The 16,590-nt window shown below is 32.4% G+C and overlaps 1 protein-coding gene across 1 annotated transcript in view; it reads right to left on the bottom strand.

Annotated features, from left to right (window-relative positions):
• The window catches only part of LOC123523039 (uncharacterized), a 331,093-nt gene extending 314,838 nt beyond the window's left edge, over nucleotides 1-16,255 (bottom strand). The window contains exon 1 of the mRNA XM_053549394.1: nucleotides 16,252-16,255. The gene's annotated coding sequence lies outside the window, so the exon portion shown is untranslated. The remainder of the gene's footprint in view (nucleotides 1-16,251) is intronic.
• Between the last annotated feature and the right edge of the window lie 335 nt (nucleotides 16,256-16,590).

Below are 16,590 nucleotides of genomic sequence, written 5' to 3'. Positions count from 1 at the left end.
TAACACTTGTCGTAAACATACCATGTTTTTTTAAAAAAAAGAAAATGTACTTTTACACGAAGTTATAACATTTTTGTCTTGTCTTTTATATTACGTTCAGTAGGTTTCCACCATATTTATGCTTTTGCTGTAAATGGTTTTCTTTTCAGTTACTCTTGTTTATATTGTCTTCTTTTTGTTTGTTTGCTTTTGGGTTTAACGCCCTTTTTTCAACTGTATTCCAGTTATGTAACGGCGGATTATATTATTTAGTATCATTTGGTCCATCCTGTTCGAACAGAAGTAATGCATTCTTTCATATCAATCATATTTAGCCCATTGTTTATAATCCTTTTTTATAGTTTGTTTTTATATAAGACATTTCTATATCAAGTTTTCCTTGTCATTTAAATGAAAACAAAAATGTATTACTGTCATCTTAAATTGTGAGGAATGGGTTTTCAAGGACTGTTGGATATATCATTTGTTAGTGTAAATGCTTTGATGGTAAATAGTTTGACAGAAGTATTCTCCATCTATTACAACAAATGATTCGTCGAATTGGTATTCAAATTTAATTCAACCAATTACTTCTTTATTTGAAAATACAATTTTAAGAGTGTTCGAATAATTTTTATAGGGGAAGTATGCTAATGTGTCCTTTTTGAAATGAAAAGTTAGGATGTATCAAATATCAAACAATTTCATACATGTATGTAACAGTCATTATTATCAAGAATTCGTAATTAATCATTTAGAGCATAGCAATCTTATTAGAAAATGCTGTGCATTTGCAAAAAGACAATCCAATGAAATACGAAGTAATATTATTGGTCATTATTTTTGATTGATATAAAGTACTAACATTCTTTAATGTTTCTATTTTAATCGATGATCTTCAATGTTTAAAGAAGGAGCATAAATATTAGCATTTGTACTACTTCATGTTACTAAGTAGGCATAATTGCTTTTTATTGTAGATTTGGAATTTCCTATAGTGCACGCTTATAGCACTCTACAAAGTTTATTGAATATACATCTGTTATATCTAATGGCTGTCATCAGGGTACACAGATACAAAGTGGTTATTGCAGGAGGATCTATTAGACTGAAGAGGGCTTCTGTAATCTGTTGAAATATAAACACGTTCGTCTGACATAATGATTATAATACTGTAATGTTTGGGGAGAACATTCGAAATTACTAGACAATTAATCCAGCTAGAAGAAAACAAATAGCATTTAACACCAATATATTTTCCTCAAGAGGGATGCTTTGATCATAAAAGCGAATTGCATTTTAAGTTGGATAACGACTGTGTTTGCTTTCAATATACAATAGACAAAACAATTATAAGCACTAACGCTTGACAAGTCCTAACAGGTATATTCATAAAATTTGAACTAAGATATAACATTTGTTTGCCTAGGACATAGTTTTTTTTTCTTTGTACGTAACTGTTTCTTTACTACCTGGACCCAGCTGTTCGAAACTTTAACAGGCGATTAGGCTAACAGTTGATTAAGGTTTAAGGTTATAATTCGACATTTTAGAAGACTTAGAAAAACAAATGTATGAGTTATGAATTATGAACACAAAGAAGTCTTTACAGTAAAATCAGAACATAATACCAGTGTTTCCTGACAAAACTAATATTTTGAATCAAAATTTAACCGGCAATTAGTTTAACAGCTGGTTGAAGTTTCGGACAACTGGACCCTGGACTTTTGTACTGGCATAGAAAACTTTTTCTTGTTTGTAACTTTCACACGTGTTGCAAAGGTACTTTCGTCCGCTTAACTCAACAAGGACGGATCACGAGGTCGTGAGTGAGTTCGACTCCCGGCATGGCGCATGTTCTCCATGACGACTGATAAAAGACACTATGTGTGACACAAAAGTCCTCCACCTCTGATTCATGTGGGTTATTTGGCAGTTACTTAGTAATGGTTAAATGCTAGGCACACTGGTTAGGTAAACTACCCATCGTTACATAACTGGAATACTGTTGAAAAACGGCGCTGAACCCGAAACAAGACATTTTGCTTCTAAGAGAGTTTTTGCTGATTTATCTTTAGCTGAAATCAGAATAGTTGTAATAAAATTGTTATTAGTTTTGTATGTTGCATTCAACATTAATTCAGTGATGGTGTAGTTATTGTTAAAAAATCAGCAACGCAAAATTCTCACGATCAGACCTTTCGTAAAGTGTATGGATTCTTATTTCAAAATTAGCTCAGAAAGCTCCTGAAGTTTGTCCATTTAATGCTTATGCAGAAGAAAACGCAATGAAACTACAGCAATCATACAGATGTTTAATATGAAAAAGCACTTGGCAATAGCAAGGTTTCAACTCAACATTTTAGTATACATGATCCACATCAACATGAGAAAATATTCCACTTATAACAAGAGTTCCACAAAACGGCACACTATACGCTCGAATTCTCAATCAGAGGAGGAGAATGTAAAACTTGTAAAGAAAATGTTTTTAGGTGTGCGTGTGGGAAGTACGGGAGGTCTTGTGCGGCAGCGACGATTGAATGCTTATACACAAGAAACTGAAAGCGATATTTTTTGTTGTTGTAGGGGGGGGGGGGGGGGGGTGTTGTGTGTTTGTAGGGTGGGGATAAGCAATGTAGATTGCACTCCTCAAATCACATCATCAGTATCCACTTTGTTTTGGTGTTCGCAGTCCGGCTGTTCGTCAGTCCGAAATTGAAAATACTTATAATTAAAAAAAACATTACAGCCAGAATCCTCATATAATTATGAATTAGCACATGTCCTTTGATCACATTTTGTATTATTCCCCATGACTCAGTTTTCCCCTAGATTTGTTTGAAAACAAAAAGCGAAAATGCTTATAATTTGCTTTGCTAACATATTGTTTTTAGCCCTCTAAACCCACTAAAAGCAGAGTTTTCCCCTCGATTTTGTAAAAATAAAGAAAATACTTATGATTCAAAAAGTGTTTCAGCTAAAATCATCATAATTATTTGTAAGTACATGCAGTTTGCTCACTTTTTACTATATTCCCCCTAAACCAAGTAAAAGCAGAGTTTTTCCCTATGTATTTGTTAAAAAGTGAAGGATATTTGAGTGTACCCAAGTATTACTAACCTATTGATAGATCTTTATGAAACTTCACACAAATGTTGATCGCTAAAGGGCGGTTGTGCACGGGCAACTTTTTGCCGGATCACTTCAGCAACCAGAGATATTTCCATTTACTTGTATTACAAGCTATAAATTCCCATATAACAAAGTAATTCATTGACAGATCTTTATGAAATTTAACACAAATATAAACCAGTAGACGGCGGTAATGTATGCAAATCTTTTTTTCAGGATTTCTCCAGTAATTACATATATACTATATCATTGAATGTACCCATTGATCCCAATTGACTAGAAACACATAACAACACACACGGTAAGTCCTTTTACATGTGGGGAAGTTGGCAGTTACTTGCGGAGAACAGGTTTGTACTGGTACAGAATCCAGGAACACTGGTTAGGTTAACTGCCCGCCGTTACATGACTGAAATACTGTTAAAAAATGGCGTTAAACCCAAAACAAACAAACAAAACATATTTAATCGAAATAATTTTTGCTGATATACCGGTTCTGCCAAGAAAAACAAAGCTATTTTGATCAGTAAAAAATAAGAAAAATCGAAAACGAAAGAGTTCTTATGAAGTTAAAATTATGGATTACACTTCTAATGCATAATGAAAAGACAGTGTCGGCACAGATGTTCATGTCACCAGTCAGTGTCTATACATTTTCATATTGAAAATAAATTTTGCTTTCAGTCGTGTTAATATTTAAATAATGTGTCTTTGTAGTAGTCTTATAATCTGATCTAGGAACATATCTTTTATCTAAGAAAGATTATTAGCCTACGTCTCCTAGTCAGATACAAATGCTAATGCAAAAGTCTGTATCAGTTAAAACTTGGTAAATGTTTAAATAATGTGTCTTTTGTGCAGTCTAAAGGTCTGTGCTAAAATTTCCTCTATTATTTCTGAAAACAAAAATAGCTCAAGTCTCCTTGTGAGATAAAAATGCTTATACAGTAGACAGTAGTCTATATCAGTTGTACTTTCAATGTCGTTCATACTTATTTACGCCATTGCTTTGTCTGCTTCGTTGTAGAAAATACCTCTTACCACTGGAACTTAGACTTCAAATAACAGTTATTACAATTTTCACAAATATATAGGATGTGTCACAATTGGCGAGAGCGAAAATGAATTGTCAGACGATTTTATTCATATAACAGAGGAACATGCCTACTCTTTCGCTTTTCTGGACTTTGCGAGTATTGACGATATACATGTAGAACGACCGTGCAAGAAAGTACTTCCTGTATAATACTTTATTTTCCAAGTGTTTTAGGGCAGATTATAGAGAAGTTATGACCCAACTGTTTTGCGACATACCGCGTGATTGGTGTTCAGCTCTTGAAAGCTAGATGCTACGTTTGTCTCTTTAATTGTGTCTACCTGGACAGGTGAAAGACACCTTGATAGGAAGCCGCTTTGATAATTTATCTTTTGGTCTGTTTTGACGGATTCTTTGCGTATAAAATGTCCTTATTTCTATTTAAATAAACTATTAAAATGTATATCGATAGTGAAGCAAATTATTTCAAGTCAAAATTTAGAATTTAGTACAATAATCGCAACTAGCCTATGGTACATTCTATTAACAGGTATATGTACAGTATACGGCATTTAACCTTCCGCAAAGAAACTCTGTCATCTGTACGGAAAATGTATTGTTGTTGTTGTCGCTCAATCTAAATGTAAACAAAACGATGTTTTCAATCATTTGTATATATAAAAAACAGAAAATTCAATTTGTTTTGCATGAGTATGTTTTTTTTTATTTTCATCTCTGCGTCTAACAAGAGGCAAGGCATCTTCGATATTCATTATTTTTCTACTGTGCATATCCTCGTAAACAAGCATTTTGCCATAAGATCTTGTTGCATATTTAAATATTTCGAATTGGTTATTACAATGAAGCACTTAATAACTGTTGATATAACATTATAATTTTACCCAAAACCTTGTTTAGAATACGATTCATCCTTAAAATGCAGATATTTCAACAAAGTACAAGCACTGTCGATTATTTACTCACAAACGGTGCGACTCGTATATTTAAAACACCCACGAATATTAGGCAGTATTATATCGAACATTAAAAAAGTTGCAATCGCGCGTTATTAGGACGATAGAAGCTACCCATTCTATAGAAGCACAGGTGTAAATCATTAAAAAGCTGTAAGCCAGTAATAATGATATATACTACAAAATCGCTATGTATAAGTAGTACATGTATTTCACGTTTCAGATTGTTTCTAATTGATTGCCAATATCATTGAAAACATTTGAGCATTTTATAATTGTACTCACAGTAATGCGGTTTTTATTAGGTTGTAAAGTGAAGGACTTCGGACACTATCATATGCTTCTAGCCTACATTTTGAATGCAAAATTCTCATTAAGTATTTAAGTCATACCCAAATCGTTTCGAATCACATATAAACCAGTGTGTAAGTTAACATATTACAGCAGAAACTGGTTTGTATTTGTTCTTATCCAGATGGTTTTTTTTTTATTTAATCTAGGCCAGGGTATATTTAAAAAAAAATGTTTAATTTCCGTAAAAATATAATGGCATCACTTTACGGAAGTTTCAAATATATGAATTTCATTTGAAAAAAAAAATGGCAAAATCTGTTGTTTTTTAAAGGAAAAAATAACACTTTAAGATTAAAATCCTAGAAATAAATGAAAAAGAGAACGATATTTTTGCAAATAACCTATACTTGATTTAAACTTACTTTACTTTCATGTCTTTACACTGTTCATAATGTAAAGTTATTGATCTATTACATGTGTGAATAGGAATGCTACAGATATACATGTATAAGTGACCGGTCAGATTTATTACAGTGGACACTTGGTTACTTAAGTACATGTACATGCCTGTATAGCTGTGTTATAAGTGATGGCAGATATGTGTGTGCTGTATAACATTAATACTAAGAAAATACAGTCATCTTATCAAGGCCGTAGGGTGGGTTCTCGCTGGGGGATAAGTACCAGTGGCACAGACGGTATTTGGCTAAAACATGTAATAAAAATGTATCCGAAAAAGATAACTCATGATGAGTCTGACTGCAACCCTGCTAAAGATAATATTGTGCAAATCAGGGCTGAAATTGTCTCGAGTCGAATACAGCATCCCAGATCGAGCTACTGTTATAAAATCCCTATTATGCCATCTGCATGGAAAGCGACTTGACACATCACTTTCTTGCCATCACACTGAATGTGAAACCGTCACTGATAGGACCTGCCAAGAAGCTAAGTACTGTTCTTGACCTATGCATCACAGGCATATCAATGCCAAGCGTTATTTCTGTTGGATAGAATATAGTCAGGATCAGATTAACTGCTGTGTACATATTGCCTCTTTGTTGTAGTGTTTAGGCCTAGTCCGCAACAAAGAACAATCTTCAGTTCAGTTTTCACAAAAGGAAAACATGAAGTAATCAATGCGTGTGACATTAAGTATGTGTCTAAAAGAAACAGATATAAATGCACAGAAAAAGATGAAAAAATAAAGAAGTGAAAAATATATAATTAACAACTAGGATAAGTCAGATTCAATGAAAATGTAACCCAACGAATGATAATCGATTCAGAATATTTGCATCTCTCCCTACTATACATGTATAACATACCTATGTGCACGCTTTGGAAACTATTGTATGTTATTTGAGTTACAAACAGATGTAAAAATATGTGACTATCAAATTATTTATATTGAATTTAAAAAATACTGGTTAGTTTACATTTGGGAACACCCTGTAGAAACATTTATTTTTTGTTTAAAAGTACTGTTCCCCCTCTTGCATCAACATAATAGTTACAGAAAATGTGTATAATTAATATCTACATATGCTGGCCAAATATGGTTTTGATGCACTGGGGCGGGGGGGACAATTTTGCATAAAGAAAAATAGCTTTTATATGTATATAACAGGGTATGTTATTCTATTTAGAGCAAAAAATCACCGTTTTATAAAACAAATACTGAAAATTTGACGTTAAGAAATAATCTCAAGTATGTATTTTGATGGTATTTGTAATTAAATATTTATTTCTGAGTGGTTTATTTTTCACTCTTGGAGTAGGCAAATTCATAAAGAAAGTGTCCGAAGTCCTTTGAGAAATTACTTTTACAGCTTTATTAAATTTTGGCCATCACTGTGTCATGTGATAAGGATCGAATACTAGCAGTGGGAGCAAGTTGCAGTACAAAGTATGTAAAGTACTACAGGAATCTAGTAATCTCGCCAAAAGAGTTAGATTGATCGAAGGACAGTTTAGATGTAAACCTACAGTGAATGATATCCCTTCTGTCACTAAACTATTATATTGTTTGTGTTTTGATTAGAACATAACCCATATATTTCAGCTCTTTGTTAAAGTAGTATAAAAATAAACGCCTCAGTCTATATCAGTTAAAAAATAATTCCTCTCTTAAATATAGGCTATGAGATAAAATGGCACTCTGTCTTATTTGTCGTACTGAATTTGTATACGACATGTTGGTAGGCGGATTGTACATAAATTTTAAACGGGAAAATATTTGTACGAACAGATGTATGATAAGAAACACTCCATGAATAGAAAGAAGAAATTGAAGGTCAATGAAATATCTGTACATTTTAATGAGTGCATCGCAAATAGTAAGGAATAAACTAGCCAATTATAGAGAGATAATGAGACACTATTAACCTTTAATTCCTATATTTTTTTCATTTTATACTCTGGAACTAGCTCATTCAATCTGCCTAGTATTGCATGTAGTACTTGGTCGAACAAAAAGATTTCAATGGAATTTATGTTTGGTTCGCAAGGAAATATAAAACATTGTAACATTTATTTTTTACGAGAAACATTATTCTGTCATTCTATTCACCTTTTAAGTGTTTTCTTAATTAGGACCTCACATTGACTTGATTTTTCTGAAATAGGCGGGTATTTAATGAAAGGATTTCTTCCAATGATCAAGCGTACATTTTCTAAAAAAATGTAAGGACAAAGTAGAACTAATACGCTTATATGTATAACTAGTATTCGTTTCCATTGTATGATACATACACTTATTACGTTTAGTTCTGGTCAACACAGACATGTCGCAGACTCCCAGACATCAAAGTTAATTCAGTAATTTCCGCAAGAACTTACATATCATAAGCTGAAGATTTTCTCTCAAGATTCTTAATGGATGTTGTATGTATTAGTTTATTATTGTTAATTTATCGAACGGATGATATTACGCTTTATCTCCAACAAATATATGTAACAACTTCATAAAAGCAAATATGTGTAAAACAATTATCTTTTACCTCTTGATTTTGAGATGTTTTTGAATGATGGGAAGTGAACAAAATAATCCAAATATTACCACTTACACTAATATAATCAGGCGAACTGTTGACCCATACAATACAATCATGAAAGCTATATAATCTTGAGTTTAACACAATAACAGTTTGCTATACAGAGCATGCATATGCAGTGGACAGTGCATGAATAGAAAAATATTTCAACAACTCGACCCATTAAAAATGCATCCAGTATATACAATATGTACAAAAATCTACTTGCAATGGCTCTTACCTTAAGTAAAATCAGAATATCACCAAGAAAACATCAAAGAACCGTAAAGTTAAAGCAATTAAAATTTGTTATAATATATGCAACAATGTTAACTTAATAAATATCTGAGGGTGTAATGAAACATAACAAACATGTATAAAATAGGAGTGGACAATCGTTGACCTGTTTAAGTAACTTCAGCACTAGTGATCAGAGATGCTAAAACATTTAATCCATTCACATTGTACATCGCTTTTTGTTTCTTAGAAATAATTTTTTAAAGATTGTAGTTCGTATATAAATACTGTTTGATTTCTGTGTTATGTGAATCATTGTTACTGATGAAACAAATCAGAGATGATTTGGCGAGGATAAATGCTTCGAAAGCGATGCATAACCCAGAAACCGAATGTCCGAGTATAGACTAAATGTGCAGAAACGCTTTCGTTTACAGACATATAAATACAAATATTTCGCAGCTAGGAAACTTGCGAATAATGTGTGTATTATCAGCTGACTGGTCCGAAATTACTAAATGAGTATTGTTATTTAATATTATAAATAAATATCAGAAAATTTAAGAAACCATTGGCTTCGATAATTTGTTGAAATAAATGACATTGAAAAAATTTGCCTGTTTTCGATAAATCAAAAATAAACACACAAATCAGACGGTGATGTCACTCAACCATACAAAAGTGTCCCAGGGACTTGTTATAAATCAACTGAGTGACTTTATTTGAAGCAAACCGTGTTCTGCAAAATGAATTAGTTTATACTAACTTGTTTTAGCTAGATTGTGATGAAAGCTTCAAGCTTATTGGAACCACTCTCGAGTCTGCTTCCTGGAAAAACCAGTACTGGTGTCATATGAGAAGTCATGATCGTGACCCCAGTGGGGCTCGAACCCACGACCCCTGGATTGAGCGGCCGGCACCTTATCCGCTAGACCACCGCATTGAAAGACTGTAGAGATTAACAAAATGGATACAAAATCACTCACATTTTGGAGTTGCAGTCAATTACTTTGTACAATTTACATGTTTAGCAAAAAATACCAGTCAACAATAAACTGAACTTAGGGTATTGCTGAAATAAGATTAAATTCTAAATAGAATTCTTGAAAATTTACTCTGCAAATGCTGGGTGAGAGTGGCAACTTACTTTTCGCGTTAATCATGTGATACTGAAATATGTTATCGTGGCTGCGTGACAAATTGTATAGAAGATCTATGTGTTACTTTCTTAAGAAATTCCTCCTCTCGGCATAATACCATTTATTTGTTCATTTCATTTGGAAGAAAAGGAATATTTTTTATCAACTGATTAAAAACATTGTGTGAACTTTGTTAGTTTTAGATAATTATTGTTGTTTTTGGTTGGTTTAGAAAGTTTGCCTGCTGAGAATTTGTACAATGTTTCTTTGACTTACTTCTAACTTCATATCCTTATCTCGGAGGTATTAACGGTTGCTTGTTAAAAGTATATAAAACATATCCTAGATAAACTGTACCAGCTGTACCTCTTGTACATCTTTGTACACAATCTATATGGACAGACTGTATTTGAACTTGTTTCTTTTTTCTTCTTGTAACACCTAATGCAAACATATTCTTAGTTAAAAGACATAGCAACATTCATTCAACTAATAAAGTATTTAGCAAAATGAACGTAGTTTCTGCTGTTTAATACCTCCGAGATAAGGATAGAAAGTTAGAAGTAACTCAAATAAACATTAAAGGCGTTTTATGAAACTGAAATGAACTGAAACTTGCACTTTATTGTTAAGACATTTGCACTTAAGATGCTGATATAACAAATTCGATAATAATGAAATCACCAGTATGTATGCATCTGTGTGTCAAGATGCACTGTTAGGAGTATTTGTAATGTTTCATTACGCTGTGGTTTAGTATTGTATTATCGTCATAAAACGCGTCAACTATCATTTATCTATATTTCGATTAACTAACGGATGTAAATGTTTAAAATGTTGAAATACTACTCAAAAAGGATTAAAATAATGTTATTTTCAATGCATTTTTTATCTCTTCACTAAGTAAAGCTGCAATTTGAAATGAAAAGCTTTTATTTACACAAATGAATTTCTGTTTTAGGAAAAAAAATCAAACGAGGCAAAATATCTTTTTGTAAAACTTAATGTAACGGGAAAACCTGTTTATTCAATAAAGCGAATAGAATTTCAAAGCATCTTTGTGTCATATATACAAGAGTGCAATAACTGAGGATGTAAATATTAGTGATTAACGTTTACCCTGCTGATGGCAAGTAATTCTGCCATTGCGACCAGTGCAGACCAAGATCAGCCTACACATCATGGTCTACGCTGTTCGCTATTCAGTCAGTAAATTTTCAGTGAACACCCCATCGAATAATAAATGGTATTGCCCAAACTGAATGATGGACCAGTCCAATTTAGATATTTAGCAGGCTAATGGTTAAAGGTGTCATCTGATTGATAAAGGCACTCTTGTGCGACTATCAACTTCATTTTAACATAAAATTATTATCCTTTTTACTCTTACTTCTTCAAGAGCCTAATAAGCATGAAATATGATGTTTACTATTTAGTTTTATAGTCTATCTTTGGCAACAACTGGTTTACCTGGTAGCGTTGAATCTTTTTTCCCTAGTAATAAGATGGAGGATACCTTTATTTTAGAACATTCATATGTAACCCGATGGTACGTATTTGAGTCAAGACATTTTAGATTATGACAAACTGTTCACGTATACTATGTTAAATAGTGTAGTGTTTAAAAATGGCATTTGATAAATCTTCACGAGACTGGCTGCGACAGTGTAATGCAGGAAACCACTAAGCAGGTTCAACTGTACATTATAAAAATATAGGAGACACAATGAATATAGAGCTGCCTAATGCGGAAGTGATAAAAAGCCTTGAATTCATCGCCTAATGTCAAGGTAATAGTGAGTTCTAGTAACACAGTCCACAGGGACAAGTAATTAATATACTAGACATTTCCATCATAATGTTTTACCAGGAATGTTATGGATATTGATTAAATCCATATAGACTAATTAAATTGACAGTAATATCAAGCGTTGTGTACCACGGCAGATAGAGTCTAAGTATAGAGACGACTCGCAGACTTACCGGCACCAGTGTTAATAAAGCAGCGATAATTAGAACGAATACATCATAACACATCAATCAAAAATGAAGTGTTCTTGATAAAATGTTGATTGGAAATATTTCTTACGACTTGGTGCTATCGGTTATACTGCAATTCTCAATTGTTGGCTTTTAAAACACATGTGAAATCGACAGAAAGTAGAGATAGATACATGTAGTACCTAAAATTTTAAATAATGAAAGAACGATTAAAACATTAACGCAGGTTGCTTATATATAACATTTAAGACCGAGTATAATACCGAAGTCTTCATGCTATTTAAGATTTTCAAAAACTCCCAATTTAATATCCATGTAGCCGCTCGTGCAGATAGCCCTACCTATGAAGTCATTGATAATTATTGAACCCCTAATTATAACTGGGATATTACGGGAAGACATGGTCTCACTGCAGAAATGTTGTCAGATACATTTAATAAATTAAATTTAATAAATAACATTTAACATATTGAATGCAAACAGAAAATATTTTAAGTCTAATAAAATAGAATGAATTCAGATTCATTATTTAAGCTGCAAAATAGATATAATGTTATTTGTACCATATCACACATCATATATAAAATCAAGAAAATTTACCATAAAAATTGACATAACAATGAAATGACTTATCACTAAGTTTTTAACCATACAGTTAATTCGTTGTTCCTTCTAACATGTGTCATACGAATGTATCGGTAAATTCAAGGTTTGATTACTACTTGTGTTATTGCTTGATCTCTAGTACTATATCTACAAAGTTAATGCATATTTTCAAAAGGGAGACGCTCTCTTATCACACACAGTGAGACAAACAAAGGTTACCGGCAGTACATTGCATCTCTATTATACTTAAGTGTCAATCTTTTTGACATAGTCTATGAAATACGAATTCTTATCTTATACTAAAAATTAAGTTTAATATTTACTTCACAGTTTGTGCTAGCTTTTCTAGGACATGCAATCATTTATTCTGGATCCACTACCTGATATATTTATACGCTATAGACCACAGCAGAATCATATAAGCAGTAGGGGAAGGACAAAAACTGTATGAAACGACAGAGTTACAACCGTAAGAATATTTAGAAATGATAACATTCTCTGATGCTTACATGGAGTTTAAAAAATGTAGTGTAACTTCCGAACGTGCAAATATTGCAGCTTTAAGCAACCAGATACTTACTTATATTGGTTTCTGTTTTCAAATACCGCAAATACCGCCTACACCTTTGTGTAAACGTTTCGAGTTATTAGGTTTAATCCAACCAGCTCTATTTACGAAATAATTATGTTGTCAGATCCTCGCAACTTTAGTTAGAAAATGTTTTTCAAAGTAATTTGTGCTTGTCCAATGATGTTGTTATTGATGAACTTTAAGAGATATATTTTTACGAATTTGGAATATATTGCCTTTGCTGACAAAATCAGTGGCGTTTATAGTGACAATGCAAAAAGTATAATTATGTTTGTAAAAACGAAATAATACATATACATACAGAATAAGACAAAGAAGTCATCTTAAATAAAAAATATGGAAACTCTCTGCAGGTCGCCTTACACGACAAAAATGAAAATGTCACAGGCTTTTTTTATTTACCCTTTTCATAGACGGTGGAAATTCATGCTACATTCCACGCCCCCTTCAGCCTCGAGATGAGCAGAACTCAGCATTTGCACATATTACAAGTGGACAAATACAATGTAGAGACATCAATAAATGTGATTATCCGGCGATGTGCATAAAACCTTCAATAATAAACTGGAGTGCAAATCTATGAAAGAAAAGTACTAACCCTGTTAAAATAATGGACTTTTAACAGTGGACATAGGTAAACATAAAATTGTTTAGAGAGGGAGTCCGTTATTACGGACCTGCCTATCATGGAAACTGTCAAAAGACAAAATTTAATTGCAGGCACAATATCCAAAAAGTGGTGGAACAATACCAAAGACGTTTAAAGAGGAAGTATTGGAACCATCCGAGCTGAGAAAACAAAACAGTGCAAAGAGAATTCCTATAGTTTTTTTCCTTTCATAGAATTTTTTCAAATTCACATATCTGATAGGACATTTTGTGCTGAAAACAAATATCAAATAAAAACAATAGGTCACCAGGCTTGTTTTTGTGAAAAATTGTTTTGAACACACCCACCGTTGCTGGAACTGCCAGCGATTTTTCAACATTTTCATAATTTTCTGCTTTTTTATAAATACCGACTAAAATATACATCAAGACTATTCTTTTTGCAGATTTTATAATATTCTTATATGATATCATAGTCATATTTGTAATACTAGATCCTTACAATAATGGGTACAAATAGAAAAAAAAACATGTTTCATATTCACTTTTGTGCACTTTTTTCAATGAAAATTACCCATAGTGAAGAATATTTTTTTAAATTTTGAAAAAACTGTTTCATAGAATTTTTCCTATTTTTCTTGTGTATAAATAATTGTATTGTGAGCATAAAAATGGCTAAAATGTATGGGTCACCAGGTTAAATTTTGTGTTAAGACCGCTTGAATACAACACCTGTTCGGACAAAAATGGCGCGAACCTGACCAAATTGACTACATGTATATCTGCTAGAAGTTAAAAATAAAGTTTTAAAAATTCTTAATTCTTTCTATAATTGAATGCTAAGTAATCTGAAAGGTGATATTGTTTTATCAGTACTAAGTCAATTGTCTTACATTATATGAACAACACTTTCTTTGTACTAAAATGCGATGTGAAAACACAACCACAAAAATGGAAAGATACCTGTCAATACAACATAAACCAGTATCAACATTTTATTACTGATAAAACTTATCAGAAATGCTATTTTATTAAAGATTTCTCATATTTAAGATTGTAAGAATGTTGACTTCACCTCAGTTTTCCATAGAAAGTGTCGGCTGCGCAGAAAGATGCTATGTTATTGAAAATCAAATATTTCTCTTGCAATATTTGCAACAATCTTTTATCTTGGAACTCATTATCAATCTATCTCAAAAATCTTTCCAGAAGACCCTTTGGAAGCATAGATTACAGCTAAGGAAAAAATAGAACACTCAATTTGACTGAGCCTGTTGACGAAAGGTAATGAAATGTGAAACATCTCTCATGCTTTCGTAAGCAGAATACTATTATAGTAAAATTTAATGTACTCCTCGAGTTTAGAGGACTAGAAAATGTAACAACACTGGGTCTAACTAGCGCAACTAACAATTTTCTGAATATTATTTAACTTTCATAATTCTGATTAAATATCATATTTAACAGATTAAATTAATTTAAGAAATTGTTTTTATAAGTTAAAATAAGACCGAAGTGCTCTACCTAATTTACATTATTCAGTCTAATGTTTATAATGGAACTTTATTGATAATATAAAGACTCGAAAATTTCTGTATTTTGTTATCTCATCAGCAATTTAGGCCGGCTAAAACTTTAGAAGCATATATTGTAATTAGCATTACTCCTTGAAATAGTTAAGTCGTGATTACAATAGGTAAGGACACTGACACACGTAACGGACGTATACTATGTCATGAAAGGGAACGTTTCCAGAATGTGCAGACAGAATGTTTGAACTATTGATATTTGCGGGCTGCTTGCTGCTTAATATTGCATCATTTTTGCCTTAAGGTGTTTGTTACTGACAGACTGAGCTCACATATGTCACATGTTAAAATATGTAATACATCTCTCTGTAGGAAATGAATTTACCATGCTACAACAGCCAATACAGTGTTTTATTTGGGATAAGATCTAGCTTTTCATCAACGATACGTGCACGTTTTACTCAGCATAACTATTCATTATACATTTTAGGAAGCAGTTGTTTAGACAGGACAATTGTATTATAAGTGGGCGTATTATGGCGTCAGTTAACAGAAACATCAGGATGATTATAATTAGTCAAAACAGGGAAAAAGAATAGAGTTACGGTCATTGACTTACTAAGAAATCTGTACAAAGGGCACCAAAGTATGTTTCGCACGTATATCAATAATGTTTGACCTAGTGTCATGAACATTATAGGAATGTTAATGAAAATGTAAAGTTGTGCACCAGATATTTTATTCTGGATTTATCCCCCAACTGAACGCCCTCACTAAACGTACACTTTCACTTTATTTTATCTTGTGTCTTGTGCTTCTTGATTTTATTCTGAGGTATCCCTACTTCCCCTATACACTCCATTTTTAGAAGACTAACCTAGTACTTAATTTCCACAAATAGAATATGACCATACATTAGCAATAAGTCTACATAAAAATACAAAATAACTACAATAAGATATTTAATTTCCTTGAGAGATATTACCGACAAGAGTCAATAGTTGTCTGCAAAATTTGGCCTAGATACAATCTTCTAGAACCAAACACTTGAATTGGCTTGGTCAGCTTCTTACATATAAACCATTAGTACTTCCAAAACCAGTATTGATCTGATATGTGTTTACAAATTAGGAATAGTTCAATAGGACAAATATATTTTTCGAAAATGCCGCTTACAATTTATTCCACCTTCCAAAGCTGACCATCAACCCCAAAACCTGTCAAATAAGGCACACATAGATTTTCACAGAACATCACAGAGCAACCAGTATTTACAAGAAATGTTTTGAACACACACATTGCCACAGAGTACACTTTGACTGAAAAACTAATAATATCACGTTCTTATCGGTTTGACATTTTACAGCTTCCTTTCTAACGACAAATTTTCTTTTTTAATTTATGCTTCGTCACGTTGAAATACA

This window comes from Mercenaria mercenaria, chromosome 8, assembly GCF_021730395.1.
Source record: "Mercenaria mercenaria strain notata chromosome 8, MADL_Memer_1, whole genome shotgun sequence".
Classification (NCBI taxonomy): Eukaryota; Metazoa; Mollusca; class Bivalvia; order Venerida; family Veneridae; genus Mercenaria; species Mercenaria mercenaria.
Note: the sequence above shows the minus strand (reverse complement) of the source record. Positions and strands in the feature narration are given on the sequence as shown.